Source organism: Hylobates moloch, unplaced genomic scaffold (assembly GCF_009828535.3).
Source record: "Hylobates moloch isolate HMO894 unplaced genomic scaffold, HMol_V3 SCAFFOLD_11, whole genome shotgun sequence".
In the NCBI taxonomy this organism is placed as follows: domain Eukaryota; kingdom Metazoa; phylum Chordata; class Mammalia; order Primates; family Hylobatidae; genus Hylobates; species Hylobates moloch.
In genome coordinates, this window is record NW_026652286.1 from 103,997,295 (window position 1) to 104,014,326 (window position 17,032).

Consider the following 17,032-nt stretch of genomic DNA (forward strand, 5'->3'; position numbering starts at 1 on the left):
CTTTATTGCCCCAGCAGACTTCCCCAACCACCAAATGAGGGAAGGCATCATAGAGCACATGGCCTCATTTGAGCCACCAGCCAGTCACAATGATCAAACCATTCCAAACAAACTGCCCAAAACTGTCCAGGCACCCTACCAGCATTCATGAAAAATAAGAAATGTTTGTTGTTCAAAGCCACAGGTTGGGGGCAATTTGTTAGGCAGCAAAAGCTAACTGATACACAAGTTAAGATTGGTAAGTTGTAATATTTTGTTTGGGAGAGGAGAATTGTTGGGATGACTTGAAGTTGATCCTTCTTGGATACCAAAGCCATGTAACCCAGCAATAACTTCATTATATAATGGGTAATTTAAATACTAAAGAAATTTAGAAATTTAGAAAAACTTACAGGGACTATGGTTAGACGGAGGTTTATTAAATAGTTAACCTAGTCGTGTATATAAATGATTGAAATATTTATAATACAGGTGTGATTCTATCTCACAAAGGGATTAGCAGATTCCTGCAGCTATGGACAACTACAGGCAAAGTCTCAGAGTTGGTCCTATCTTGTACAGGTTTCTCCTGGGGCTTCATATTTGTCCCTGCAGCCTGGTCATCATCTTAGGTGATGATAATGTCTCTAGAGAATGTTGGCTAGCAGTGCTCTGCAATATCCCTCTTAACTAATTAAAGTCAAATTTATGTTGTTTCAGCCATTTTCTTTTAAAAGCTGCCGCTGCTACTGTTATGCTGTTATTATTAGTGGTGTTTGTTATATCTTTCAGCTATTCCTGTATTTTTGCCTTTGCATATCCACACATTGCAGGGCACTGTGGGTGTGAGACATTTGCTTCAGTCTTGTTAGGAAAAGCAACTTTAATCTGCTATGCTGTGTACTTGAGGCATAGCATTGATCCATGCTGGTGACAGCTTTCCCTGACCTCCACTAACAGTGAGCCGTATGACCTTTCTGTGGGCTGTTTGCACCCACTTCTCAATACTGCAATCTCCCTTTAGTCATCTGCCTCCTAAACTTAGGTTTGGAACTTCCTGGAATGTTGAGGGACTGCGCTGGCTATGCAGTTGTCCACCTCCCTAACCACATGTTCTGCTTGTGCTGACCAAATTAAGCACACTGACTACACCCACCCCTGGCTAACTTGACCCCTTCAAGAACAGCAGAAGCCCCCGATGGCTACCCTTCTGCCCTCTCTTCTCATCCTCAGATTCAAGGATTCGTCTCATTATTATGACCCTCTGGTCAATTAATTTTGCATTCTCCTCATAGCCTACTGGGGTGGCTATGTCTCTTGCCCTGGTCATTTTGAATGAGCAGGCCCACAATAGTCCCAATAATCCTATTGCGATGGCTAATTTTGTCTGTCAACCTGACCGGTGTGCCCAGACATCTGGTCACACATTCTAGTTGTGCCTGTGAGGGTGTTTTGTGTGGGATTAACGTTTAAATTGGTGGATGGAGTGAAGCAAATGGCCCTCCCTGTTGTAGGTGGGTGCCTTGTCAATTTTTGTGTTGCTATGAAAGAATACCTGAGGCTGGGTCATTTATAAAGAAAAGGGTCTGACTTGGTTTATGGGTCTGTAGGCTGCACAGGAAGCATGGCGCCAGCATCTGCTTCTGGTGAGGGCCTCAGGGAGCTTCCACTCATGGTGGAAGGTGAATAGAAGCTGACATGGAGAGATTGTATGGCGGTAAGTGAGAGAAAGGAGTGGAAGGTGTCAGTTGCTTTTTAACAACTATAATTCTTTTGGGAACTAAGATAGTGAGAAGAGAACTCAGCCATGACCAGGAGGACTGCACTAAGCCTTCATGAGAGATCCTCCCCCATGACCCAAACATCCCCGACCAGGCCCACCTCCAACACTGGGGATCACATTTCAACCTGAAACAGTGGCATATCCAAACCATAGAAGTAGGCCTCATCCAAGCCACTGAATATGGAACAAGACTGCTGAGTAAGAAGGAACTCCTCCTGCCTGATGACTTGAGCCGGGACATTGCTTTTACTCCAGCCTTCAGATTCAGACGGAAACACTAGTCGCCTTGGGTCTTGAGCCTCCTGGCTTTTGGGCTGGAGCTACACATTGGCTCTCCTGGGTCTCCAGCTTGCTGGCTGAAGATTTTGGGACTAGTTAGCTTGTAGAATCATGTGAGCCAGTTTTCTCTTTCTCTACACGCGCGCGCGCACACACACACACACACACACACACACACACACACACACACCATATTAGTTCTGCTTCTTTGGAGAACTCTAATATATATTAATTTGTAAACTGTTTGTCCCAGGAGAAAATAACAAACCTTTCTCTCATTTTTTTCTTTTTACTCTTTGAAAAATGTCCCCCTTTTCTTACAGTTGTTGAACAAAGCATAAATGGTCATGCTTAACATACATCATCCAAGTCATAAATTCAATTTATTCTAGAAGAAACTGTCAATGAACATTCTAAAATTCTTTAATCCTTTTTCAATCCATGATAAGTGAATTTTATTGAAATTTGACTTGAGAAGACATTAACTTGGAAATAAGTACTCCTCTCATGAGCTATTTGATAGAATTGTAAAGAAAACAAAACTGCTTTGAGAGAAAGCGGGGAGAGGCTGAGCAGAGATGTGCATGGGTTGTGGTGAGAGTGAGCCCTGTGGAGAGGAAACTTAATTTGACCTCTTATTCTAGGCTGCGATCTAGAGGAAAATGAATTTAATTCAGGCTAGTTCTGTGGCAAAAACTTAGTGGTGCCCCTGAATTAGGCCTTGAGTGATTTAAAAATTAGAAAAACAATTTAACCTGAGAATAACAAAGAGTGGCCTATGCCATAGGCAGGGTGAGCTGAGCTTCTCAGTGCCAAAGGGGCCAAGAGAAACAGCTCCAGGCTACTGGGGGCTGAGGTGAGAGAGAAATAGACAGGAGGTTCCCAGGAGCTGTCCAGGCTCCATGCAGGATGAAAGCCATGCCAAACAGTTTTGAACAACACGAGGCTGCGTCCTTGTGACTTCCTCATTTATATACAATTCCACTCCAAGGTTCTCTGCCACTCTGCCACAATAGCAGATGCTCCATTGACCGCCTGTGTTGTGCTGGAAAGGACACAGTGTGGGGAGTCAACCCCAGAGTTCAGCTAGAGGTTGGCGGGGGACACATATTTGGAGGGAAGACTGGTCACCCAGGGCCTGGCAAACAGGTCACAGAGCTGTGTTCAAATCACTGCGGAGGATCATTCTATATCAGATTTGCCGAGAGGTGCATATCACTTCGGGGTCTGTGAAGAGAAGGGCATTCTGGCAAAGAGACTCGCTCTTTTGAACACCAGTGGATTTCCTGGTCACAGGGCAGGACAGCGAGAACAATGCTTTTTTGGAGCTGGACTCTATGCTGTGTCCTTCTTCTGTTTTCTGCTCACATCTGCTGGTTCCTCAGCTGTCTCCTGTTTAGGTTTGATGTGGAAGTCTGGGACATCCCACTACTAATAGATGCCAGATTGGGAGCTGCCTGCAGCCAGGAGCCTGGTTTCAAGCCTGCTCATTAATGGGTTCCATCTCCAGTGGCATCTCTGTGTCTGTGTCACAGAGAGGGCAGCCACGTGGGAAGCAAAGAGCTTTACCTTGGTGCCTCCTGGGGGTGCTTCAGGAACAGTAGACAGGAGGGAGGCTCCAAGCTGGGAGGCAGGCAGAGCTTCCAGACCCACAGCAGGGTGAGTTGGGAGGCAGGCAGGATTTCCAGACCCACAGCATGGTGAATAGTGACAGGCATGAGTGCCCTCGGGCAGTGCTCACTCGCTGACATGCTCATCATACCTCTGACCCAGCAAAGGGGTTTGCCTTGCCCTGTTTAGTGAGCCGGGTGAGGGAGTTTCTCTTGTTGCAGTCTGGTGTGTAAGTGTATAAGAGAAAAGTATTCTGAAAGTAGAAGAGAAAAGGGGAGAAAAATCACACTTCCCAGAGCTCTTCTATAAGCGGGGAGAATTTTCCAGCTGGTATCAATGGTGAAATAAGTTAAAGGAGCTCAGATACTTAGCTAGTATGAGAAAACTAGAATTGCTCTTGTCAAGATTAGCAATACCTCCCCTAAAAAAAAAAGATTATATACATTGACTGTCTTCAATTAATTTAATTCTTTAATATTTTGGGCATTGTCATTCACTTTCTTCTTTTTGAAACCGGTCTTCAAGTAAGTTTTTGACTCAAGTATAATATATACATATAGATACAGGAAAATGCACAAATTAGAAGTGTACACATAAATTAGTTTTCATAGAGTCAGAATACCCATGGAACCACCACCAAGGAAATAAGACACTGCCAACACCCCAGCAGTCCCCTCATATCATTTCCGATTCACCTGCCACGTCTCCAAAGGTAACCGCTAGCCTGATCTCTAACGCCGTCAATTTGCTTGGCCGGTTTGAGTGCTCTACAAAAATGGGATCACATATTGTGTAGTCTTTTGTTTCTGGCTTGCAGTGCTAAATAGTAGGTCTGTAGCATTCATCCACGTTTTGCATATAGCTGTAGTTTATTTATTCTTGTGTAGTATTTCATTCCATAGACAAAATTTAATGGAGCATTGCAGTGTTAATAGACATTTGGGTTATTTCCAGTTTGTGTCTACTAGGAATCCTACTTTTATGAAAACCATCATACATATTTTTTGGTGCCTGTATGCACACATTTCTTTTGGTCATCTACCTAGAAGAGAAATTTCTGGGTCATACATCTACCTTCAGTACATATTGTACATACTGCAAAATCATGTTCCAGAGTGGTTGTAACAACTTATACTCCCACAATCAGTGTATGACAGTTCCAGTTGCTCTGTCTCTTCGATGACACTTGGTATTGGTCTTTTTGATGTAAGATGTAGTCATATTTCATTATTTTCAGTCATAGTGTTGTGATTGCTAATGAAACTAAGCACTTTATGATTATTTGGCATTTAGAGTTCTTATTTTGTGAAAGTCCTATTCAAATCTTTTTAGACAGAACTTTCAGAAAGTTAGAATTAGACTATCTGATATTACCCAATGTTATCTAACATTTGCTCACTTTTTAAAATTAAAATTTTGCTCACTTTTTAAATCAAAATTTTGTCTTTTTCTTATTGATGTAAAGGCATAATGAATATATTCTGGATATGAGTTATCAGTTACATATATTGCAAATATTTCCTTCCACTCTATGGCTTTGATTTTTACTTTTGTAGGTGTGAAAACATACATTTTTAATTTTAATACAGTCCATTTTTCTCTAGGATAGTATTGTTTATATCGTTTCAAAAATTTACATAAATCAAGGTTATGTAGATAGTGTTCTTTCTATCTCCTAGAGAATTTATTTTGTTTTCCTTTTACATTAGAAACTAAAATCCATCTGAAATTTACTTTTGTATATGATATGAGGTGGAGAGTAAAATTTTATTCTTTCCAACATCGATATTAAATTCATTCAGCACCATTTATTGGAAAGATTATCCTTCCTTCACTCTGCCACAGTACCAACTTTTTCATAAACCAAGTGACTGTATTTATGTGGACTTATTTCTGGGCTCTCTATCCAATCACTGCACACACTGCACTTTCTTAACTAGTGTACCTTTATAGCTGCGGGGAATGAGTCGTGGTATTTAGCAAGTTAAGTCCCCTAACATTGTTCTTCTTTTTGCAGATAGCTTTGGTTATTTTTAGCCCTTTGTATTCTGATAAAGTATCAACTGGTCAATTTCCACCAAAACCTACTGCAGAGATATTGATTCATGCTGCATGGAATCTATGCATTAATTAAGGAAGAATTGGCAGCTTTAAAATATTAAATCATTAAGTCACCAATAAACGTGGTCCATTTCTCCATATATTCAGATTTTCTTTAATTTCTCTTAGTAACAATTTATAGTTTTCTTGTATAAATATTGTACATCTTTTCGTTAAGTTTATTCCTAGTGTTTGATGGTATATAAACAATATAGTATTATAAAAATCTCATTATTGGTGGTATGTAGAAATATAATTATTTTTGTGTAATTATTCTGGTAATTATTGATTTGCTATACCTGTATATTAATTATAATACTTGCTTTTGGTAGATCATTCTACGTTTTCTAGGCTCCCCATCATGCTCCCTGTGAATAATGATGGCTTTATTTGTTTCATTCCAATTATGATGCCCTTTTTTTCCCTGCCTATTTCATAGTCTGTAATTTTCAGTACAGTCTTGAATAAAGATGGTGATAATGGGTATCTTTGTCTTGTTCTTAGACTCAAAGGAAAGTTTTCAAAATTCCATTAAATGTTAGTGCCATAGTTTTTTTTTTTTGTAGATAATTGTCATCAAATTAAGAAAGTTCTCTTATATTTCTATTTTGGTAAGAGTTTTGTGTCATTTTATATCATAAATGGTGTTGAATGCCATCAAGTCTTTTGCATCTAAGGAAATATTATCTTTTATTTAGTCTACAATGTGCTCAATTATATTATTTTGTTTTAGATTTGTGAAACTGTGATTTTGAGAAAGAAGGCATGTACTTTTATCTCTTTTATAATATTTGGGTCATGTTTTGATAAGAAAGTTATGCTGGCCTCATAAAACTAGTTAAGTTCAATCTGCTGTGTAACACATGTATTGGGTTTATAATTTCAGAGTTTATTTTCCAGTTCAAGAATTTCTGTTAGAGATAGGTGTAGAGATTGCATTCTCCAGTGAAATTCTTCATCTTGTCATTCATTTTACTGAACATATTAATTACAACTATTTTACATTCAGTTTTGAAAAGCCCAATCTGCATCATATGTGACTGTTTTCTGTTACTATTTTTATTTTTATTTTGTCAGTTAATATGTTTGGTATTTAAAAAAAATCAGACATTTCATATAAATAATTAAATGGCTCTGGCTAATGTTGTCTTTCTACAGAGCAGTTTACCTTACTCTCTGACGGCCATTAGAATAGAAACAAATCACATCAATCCAATCACAAAGTGAGCTAACAAAAGCAAGGTTCCCCATTGCAAAGCCAACTCTGGGTCTTTCTTACTCCTAGGATCTAGCCCTTCAAAGGTACTGACTGAGATCCAGAATATAGCAAGTACCCCCAACACATTATTAAATCAATGAATAAGTGAATGAATGTTGGCAATAAAGGAAGAGGGTAACTCTGAAAAGAACGATGAGAAAATAAACATTTCCAAGTGATAAATAAGGTTCAAGAATAAAGGAGAGGAGGGATCATCAATGGTAAAAAGTTTCTAGCCTGTGAGTCCTCGTACTACTGATAGGAGAGTCAGTCACTGGAAGCATAATGGAGGTATTTGGAATGAAGACAGTTGGAGGAAATAAGGCAGAATGCGAGTTCCATTTCCAGCTAGATAACATTGGGTGATATCAGATAATCTAACTGCAGACTTATGGTAGATGGCTTAATATATGTGATATGAATCAGTGCTCTGAACTGAAAGAGAGAGAGATGTCAAGTTACCTCCAGCCTGAAAGTTACAGAGTGGGCCAATTTTATAAGTTTATATAGGTATGCCAGCTGTTTAGAATGACATTTGTAGATATAGCAAGAGGAAATTTGGACCAAATGAAAACAAAAACTAAAATTTGAAAGTTCTGCCTTTTGACAAGTCCAGTTATGACTTGAGTTCCCTTCTAAGTTCAAAGAGACTTTGAATGAACAAGCAGAAGATATTTGTTCATTATTCTGAGAGGAAGCCCTTAAGGGGCTGTCTTCCCTGCTCACCCTCCTGGATCCCTCAGTCCCAGAACCACTAAGCATGGTAAGAGGAAACATTTTTTAAATAAAAGAAATCACTTTATTGCTTCCTCAATACTCCCTACATAAACTCTTGGGTATTTTTTAAGGTCTTGATTAGCCCACATTCCTGATCACCTTAATTGTTCTTATATTTGCCTTACTGCACATCTACGTGTTAATCAAATACATAATTCAGTACCAGAATATGCAGTTTGGCTGCGAAACTCACCTACGTGGCATGGTAAACATTGTGTTGAAAGTTACTCAACCATTTAAATTTATTTAAATTCATGATTTCCAATTGTGGGCCTCTATATTTTCTGTGGAAAATATTCTAGGCAGTCTGATGGTAGCGCAGAACCACATTTCTCTCTTTCTGAGAGTTGATAGATAGAGCAGGGCTCCAAGTAATCATGGTTTCTGCTAAGACTCCAACATGAATTACAGCCCTGTGTTCCAGGAGCCCTTTAGTATCCTAGGGTTTGTAATAGATGTTTCTAATTCTCATGAAATTATTGGACAAACATCAAGGAAAGATGTTTTACAATGCAAAGCTAATGCAGAGGGTCGTTAACATTGTTATTATAGACAATCAGCATGATTTAGCCAAGACCTTTGACAAGGGTATACACCTGTCTGTGAATAATATGTCTCTGTTTATTACCCAAGCTATTAATTAGACTAAGACTAAAGATGGGGTGGGGCTCATGCTCCAGAGAGTGTCTGAATGGCTGAGAGCATGAGCTAAGAGGTCGCAGTGACTCCTTCATAGATGGGCTATCAGCTGCTCCTGTTCTGCTGTGGGCACGGACATAACAAGAGACCTTACGTCACCTGAATGTCCTACCCTTAAACTCAAATTGCATCTTCTCCCAGAATTCCACATAAAGTGAACTCTGAAAGCAACTTGTATCATTTCTACTATTGTGAAGTATCCTTACCACTATTTTGGGTATTTAGATCTCCTGAAATATATGCCTTTCTCTAACGTACTTCACCAGTGCTGAGTTATTTCTTCTTCATTGTCAGGACAGAATATCTATTATAGGAATAACTTGAGTCTCAGGTTGAATTTTGGTAAAGTAAGTGAGAAATTACCTTGTAGTATTTATTTATTTTTATTTTTATTTTTGAGCCAGAGTCTCACTCTGTCACCCAGGCTGGAGTGCAGAGTCACAATCTTGGCTCACTGCAAGCTCTGCCTCCCAGGTTCACACCATTCTCCTGCCTCAGCCTCCTGAATAGCTGGGACTACAGGCGCCTGCCACCATGCCCGGCTATTTTTTTTTTTTTCTATTTTTAGTAGAGATGGGGTTTCACCGTATTAGCCAGGATGGTCTCGATCTCCTGACCTTGTGATCCACCTGCCTCGGCCTCCCAAAGTGCTGGGATTACAGGCGTGAGCCACCACGCACAGCCCACCTTGCAGTATTTTTTTTAATTAAAAAGTAAAATAATACTTCTTTAGAAAAATATAAAATAAACAATGTACCTTAATTAACTACCACAAGAACAAATCAAACAATACCAAAATGTTTGATAAATGGCCAAGGAAAACACACATGAGCTATGCATTGTCTTTCTTAATTAACTTGTAACCCATTTACGTGTCACTCAAGGCTGCTCACAGCTGGGCTTTCTATAAAGCCATCTACATAGTCTGGAGCTGGGTAGCAAGCTTTCATTGTCCCCTGCTCCATCTCTTACACACGTCATTCACAGGTTGGTAGGTTCAGAGTCAATGTCCTTGTCCCTTTTTCTTACTGCTTGTACAGTTTCTCTGTTCTCCATTATGGCTCATTATTTGAGTGGATCTTTCTTTCCATTTCTTGGCGGTGGGGTCATTATCCATATCAGTCACTGTAACCTACACTAATGGCTTTAAATTCTTGTTATACGTCAGATATTCATACCTTTCCAAATGCTTTAAATGAATTGCCTAATTTAATACAGGAATTTGATTCCTTGTTTTTGGGTGAAGATATGGAGGCTTTGGAGGTACTACACTGACTGTCCCTGCAGGAGGTTAATGGCACAGCTGTGAGGGAGGCACACCCAGTCTTTTCTCTACTTTCCTGCTTGCAGAGAGCCTGTAGTAAATCCCTCAACTTTGATGTGCCTGTGAATTTTATTACAATGCAGATTCTGACTCTGGGATCTGGGATGGGCTGAGTCCACATTTTTAACGCACTCTGTGGGGAGGGTGGTGTCACTGGTCCTGGATCACCTCTGACTGCCCAAGGCCAAGAGGGAATTCTTTCTTCCTCCAGGAATGGGGTGGGGGGAATGGAGGGTAGGAAAATTTGCCTGGCATCAACTAAAATCTGAAAGTTTCTTTCTAGTCCTACCCTATTGCATTTTCTAAATCCCTAAGGGGAAGTAAATTCAGTGGTTTTTTTTCCCCTCTCTGCCTCCGTCTCAACAGACTGCCCCGTGGACAGCATGGGGGAGGGCTCTGTGTGTTCCAGAGGGTCTAGCATAGCGTTGCCCCTCTGTTTTTCAGCAAACACCCCTGGAGGATGAGCTGCAATTGGGCAAGCGCAGAACGTTTGATCTTCTTAGAAAGGCTCTCTATTGTTTGCTTCAAAAATGCCCCAAGGCTGCCAGTTTCCCCAGTTGAGGCTTTAAACATATGATGGCCATTTATCTATTTTCAGTCCTTTCAAATTCCTTCTCATTCTTGTGATTTGGGACAGGGGAGAGGGCAGCACCTGAATGGCCGCTCCTCGCCATTCATTATCCAATAGATCTCTATTAAGCCAAAGAATTTTTTCTGCAATTGTTTCTTTCCTTCTCTGGATAAAGACCTCCTTTCACCCATTATGTCTCTGATCATTTCGCTGCCCTTTTCTGAAACTTCACTTTGTTGGCTCTGCTTTCTTTGAGGCAAAGATGATCAAAGCAGCTCTAAGCATGCCGGCAATTTTTACAATAAATAGCATTTTCTGGGTTATTTTTCATTTCCATTTTAATGCAGCTCACTCACCTTGCTGGTGCTTTAAACTGTCCCTGTGCGTTCTCTGTGGCTTTATATCAAACAGGAAAGTCATTTCTGATTACATGAGAGCACTTGTCCCTATCCCAAATTCACCTTAATTTTGTGATTGAAAAGATTCAGTAAATTGTAGCTCCATAATGGTTTCCTTTTCTTTTTCCTTTTCACCTCTTTGTTGTTGTTGTTGCTGAGTTTGTTGGAAGCACAGTGATCTGCTGCCATAGCCACGAGTAAATTTGAATAGAATCAGGCATTTACGAGTTTTTCAAGCTTCATCAAATTGTAGACTTTTCCCTTGACAAAATAGTGCTTCTGGAGCTTGTGACACTTCTCACTTTCTGGGTCTTCCAAACGGATAATAAATGGCCTCCCAGTTGCATCTGTTTCTGCTTTTTCAACTCCAGCTTACTCTTACTACTACGGCAACTATTTGCCAGGTAACAGCAGTTCCTATTAATGGCTAAAATTCATTGAGCACTTACTATGTGCCAGGCATATTTTAAGAACGTTACATGTGTTAACTCATTTAGTCCTCTCTATGACTCTTCAATAGGTTCAATTATTATTCCATTTTACAGATAAAAAAATTAAGGTACAGAGAGCACTTGACTACGGCCATATAGCTAGTAAGTGGAAGAGGCAGGATTCAACCCAGTCACTCTGGTTCCAGGGCCTGAACTTTCTTCAAGTCGGATATGTGTAACTATGAATCTCTTAACCATTATATTTTATTGTTCCTTTTTACTGCTTTTGATAACTTTACTATTGTTGTCTTGAGTTGATAGCTAACCCTTAGATTACTCCAAATTTTGCATATGAACAGCTTGGGTTTTCTATCTAGTTATGTTAAAACCAATCTAGTTAAGTTAAAACCAATCACCTTCTTACTATGTAATAGGCAAGCATGAAGTGCTTTCTATGCCTTATCTAAATTTCAGTGATAGTATGCCCTGTTTGAAGAACTTCATGTTTCTATCTCTCATCCAAATGAAACTGTATCTCAGTCTGTTACAAACACCTTACTGATTAAAATAAAGGAGTAAGCAAAGCTCAGAGCCTCCAGCTACAAATCACTGAGGCAGTACCATGCTTGTCACATTGGATATTAAAGGGTTTGCCCATAGTAGACACTGAGCACTTTGAGGACGGGGCCGTGCTTTCTTCATCTATATATCAAATCTGTACTAGTCTCTGAGGAAGGTTTAAACACACTTCTTTCAATGGTCCAGGGATTGATTCAAAGCCGCGTAGAATCTGAGAGGAGTGAGTGTGGAAGGCTGGGTGTGGGGCTCCTAATTGAACTACTTCGTTTAGTGCAAGGGCTCTGGAAGGTGGTTCCACATTCATCTTGTTTCTTCTAAATTCTTTTCTTCTCCCTGCACTTTGAACAATCCTTTCCCTGTTTGTGCCTGGCAAATGTTGTAGCTTCCTCTGATCAAACGTTGTTGTCTTTAGAGGAGAGAAACGGAGATTCTGGTTTTGATATAACTGTTGACTGTACAGACCTGAGGGGCTGAGCTTATTTTCCCCCAAAGTTCCTCTTATGCCTGTAATTCAATACACTGTCACCGTAAGGATTCAAAGACCCCGTTTGTTCCATCCAGGAAATCAATTCCATTGACTTTGTTTTTTGTGAGCTAGCACCCTGGCCTCAGAGAGGTCCTCCTGACACTGCTTTTATATTCTGCAGCTCTTGCGGGTGGCAGGGAAGGGTGGAGGACCCAAATAACGCACTTCAAATCCTTAGTGGGTGTGAGATTCATCAAGACATCTCAGTTTCCCCATCATGCCCCAGGCATGTCCCTCAGTGTTCAGAGAGGACAATACTTAGCTTGCAAAGCTGTCACTTAGTGAGCCTGCTCCAGTACAATGCCAAACGCAATGCCCAAGCATAATAATCAATTTTGGAGGTGTTGAGATCCTTTCTTGCTGTTCCCTTACTTTTCTCTCCCATCTCTATTTCCTGTTGACTCTATACTCCGAGCAGAGAGAATCAAAGTTGTTATGCTAGTGTACAGAAAGCAAAACTGAGGCAGAGAAAGACTGGCCTTTGGTTTGATTTCATAACAGTTCAAAGCACAGGCCTAGCACTTGGCTCAGTGACAATTGATCAGAGCAGCCTTTACTCTCAGTCAAGGACATTCACTCTCCATTGTGGGGAGTTGAGTTCCAGAAATCCAAATGCAAATATAAAATCATATCAAAGAGTGTTTAATATAACACAGTAACAATAATAATGACACTTGCATTCATGTAGGGCTTTCATTGACTGAGCATGCTGTACAAAGTATATTTGTAGATCACCTTCTTCCAAACTCACATCAACAGAGTGCTATTTCTTTGGTGCAGTACAAAGTTAAATCAGTAGGAAATCTTTCAGTTACAGGTAACAGAGGTTCATTTTGTGTTTTATTATAACAAAGATGTGCTGGTTGGTAGTGGCTTATGTAGATTTAGCAGCTTAATAATGTCAGGGCTCAAGGTCAGTATGTCTGCAATGCTATTGACGTTTTCATGGTCATAAAATGGCTGCAGCAGTGCCAGAAATCGTGTCCTGCATTCCAGTTAGGAAGCATGGCACAGAGTATTCTTCTGTCAGGGAGGAAAACCCTCCCTGTTTCCATCTTATTGCCTAAAATAGGATTAATGGGCTGAGCTATGTTTCCTAAGATCAAAAGCTCCCCTCTAACTCCTAAATAAATATGGGACAAAATTCTGCCTGTTAGCAAGAAGAACCAGGTTTTGGGGAGGCAATTAGCAGTACCTGACACAAAAGGACATTGGCCTAGAAGTAAAACGAACAAAGAAGTCAGGTCTTTTTCTTCCATTTGCTAACTGAGGCACATTGTAAAACTCCTTATGCCTCTTTGCTCTTACCTATAAATTAGGGATAATAATAGCCTATTCCTCTCACAGGGATGGAGTGAGAAAATATACATATGCAGAAATGTTTTGAAGATTGTAACGTACTGTGGAAAAGCAAATTATTACATCTAGAGCATTTTTTTCACTTGAGGGGATATTTAAAAAGCATAAAACTGTCTTTTCCTACTGTGACTCATAACTAGATAGAAAACCCAAGCTATTCATATGCAAAATTTGGAGTAATCTAAGGTTTAGCTGTCAACTCAAGACAACAATAGTAAAGTTATTAAAAGCAGTAAAAAGGAACAATAAAATATAATGGTTAAGAGATTCATAGTTACACATATCCGAGTTGAAGTCCCAATTTCAGCACATCTGAGTTGTGTCATCTTGGGCAATTCACTTATTTTCTGAGTCTTACTTTCCTCATCTGTAAAACAGAAATAATTCCTCCCTCACAATGCTTTTGAGGTATTACATCACTTGAAATATATACAAAAGCACACAACACAGTGGCTGGCATTGAAGATGAACTTAATAAATGTTAATGAACAAATAGCAGTCATTACGTGATTTACTAGAAATTTCTCCTCCAATGCTTCCTCCATCCCTTCTAGAGCCAGGTGTTCCGTGTCTCAGGGCAGTGATGGACTTTTAACATATTGAACATGTCCTGAATTATCTCAACCCTCACATTAGTTACCCCACGCTCCAGATTAACCTTTTCCCAGGATGGTTATTGACAATCTACTCTCAGTCTTTGCCTCCTGTCTCTTGATTTGTTTTGGATTTACAAGGAGACTCTGTTTTCAGCCCTGAGGTTGCAAATGAACTCATTCCTCTCTTTGCCTGAATCTTGGCCGCTTGTTACTTACTGAGTGAAAATGGCCCTAGCTTTGTTTTCAACTGGCTTGGAGGACAGCAGGGAATAAGACATGGTAAAATGTCCATGAGTTCTCATTGTTCAATTCCCACCTATGAGTAAGAACATGCGGTGTTTGGTTTTTTGTCCTTGCGATAGTTTACTGAGAATGATGTTTTCCAATTTCATCCATGTCCCTACAAAAGACATGAACTCATCATTTCTTATGGCTGCATAGTATTCCATGGTGTATATGTGCCACATTTTCTTAATCCAGTCTATCGTTGTTGGACATTTGGGTTGGTTCCAAGTCTTTGCTATTGTGAATAGTGCCGCAATAAACATACGTGTGCATGTGTCTTTATAGCAGCATGATTTATAGTCCTTTGGGTATATATACCCAGTAATGGGATGGCTGGGTCAAAAAGTATTTCTAGTTCTAGATCCCTGAGGAATCACCACACATGGACACAGGAAGGGGAACATCACACTCCGGGGACTGTTGTGGGGTTGGGGGAGCGGGGAGGGATACCATTAGAAGATATACCTAATGCTAAATGACGAGTTGATGGGTGCAGGAAATCAACATGGCACATGGATACATATGTAACAAACCTGCACATTGTGCACATGTACCCTAAAACCTACAGTATAATAAAAAAAAAAAAAAGATTTTTCTTATTATTTTACTTAAATTCTAGGGCACGTGTGCACAACGTGCAGGTTTGTTGCATAGGTATACATGTGCCTTGTTGGTTTGCTGCACCCATCAACTCTGTCTCCTACAGAGGATCTCTACAGTGTTTTTCTACGTGTATCTAAAGCTCAAGACTCAAACACAGAAATGGATCTAAGTTGCAAAGAGACCATCTCAGGCTTTCAAGTGGTCCTGAAAGAATGATCACTAGTCTTGTTCACCAAGCGAATGTATCTGCATCATGACCTACAAATAAGATAAATAGCATTTTGAATCGTTCTGTTTTTAGATTCCTCAATAAGGCTACAGAGAAATAATTACAAATGGACACTTGTGACATATACAAAAATAATTGGTATTGAGGATACATTGGTTCTTTCCTAGTCCCTATCAGATCATGTGATCTGGAGTAAGCTTTTGGAGTAATTGTCCTGCATCTCTAACTTCCTTGTCTGTAAAAAATAAATAAATAAATAAATAAATAAATAAATAAATAAATAAATAAAAAAAAAAGACATGGCAAAATGTCAAGAGGCCTGTCAGGAGAAGGGAGACTCTCAGATATGGGCCCCTCTATCCTGTGTCAGTCCCTATCAACCTTCATGAAGATGCTTCAGAACTCTGGGAGAAAAGGAAGAAGGTTGCCCATAGCCTTAGGATTTTTGGCATAATTCTTTTCATCTTAAAAAAAAATGTTTTACATGTGAAGGCTGTTGTTTGAAGACTTGTCTGAAGCTGGTTTTCTTCATTAGAAATATAAACAGTAATTGAATTACAACAGGAGCACACTGTAATTTAAGTTAGAATTGCAGGAGGGCTGGTCCATGGAACAGGGGTTTTAACCCTGGATGGGTTAAAAAAGAGGCTGCACATACCCCTCCTCTGCTATAAAACAGGAGAGTTTTTATTATTATTATTTTGAGACAGAGTCTCACTCTGTCACCCAGGCTGGAGTTCAGAGTGCAATGGTGCGATCCCGGCTCACTGCAACCTCTGCCTCCCGGGTTCAAGCGATTCTCCTGCCTCAGCCTTCCGAGTAGCTGGGATTACAAGCGCCCGCCACCACGCCGGCTAATTTTTGTATTTTTAGTAGAAACAGGGTTTCATCATGTTGGCCAGGCTGGTCTTGAACTCCTGACCTCAGGTGATCTCCCTGCCTCAGCCTCCCAAAGTGCTGGGATTACAAGTGTGAGCTACCGCGCCCGGCCTAAAACAGGAGAGTTATTCTGTAATGTCAGTCATTGTCTTTCTTGGCATCCCTTAGCTATAGCCACTCATGCTTCCTAATCTGAGTGTATTCCTCCCTCCCTACCTCTTGGCCAGAAACAGGAGTGGAATGGCAAGCTCAGGCCCATTGGGTGGTGGAGAAGAAACTGCAATGATGAGCTTGGGATAGACAGCAACTCCAGATACCCACCAAATTGCAGCCTCCTCTCCCTCTTCCCAACAATTCTTACATGGTGTTCAATCCGGAGGGTGGATTTCCTGGTTTTTACATTCAGAGCTAGTGTTCATTTTAGAACCAGGACCTGTTTATCTGGGCTTTGCACCTGCTCTTTCTTACCAATCTCCTCCAGCAAGGGCTGAAACGGGCTTCATTCTCAGCCCTGAGCTAGGTCCCATTGGGAGGGGATGATCCCTGTGCCCAGAAAGCCTGGTTACTATTGTCATCCTGAGCATGTGCTGCCAGTGCCTATGTTGGGCCCGTGGACAGGACAGCTGAGCTGCCAGCTACCAGAATCACATGAACTTCTTCTTGTCAGCCTTTGTCTTCCTCTTTCTACAGAGCCCCCAAAACTAAAAGCCTGAGCTTGCTCTGTAGCCAATCCACCTGAACCATGAGAAATCATATCTTCGTGCAT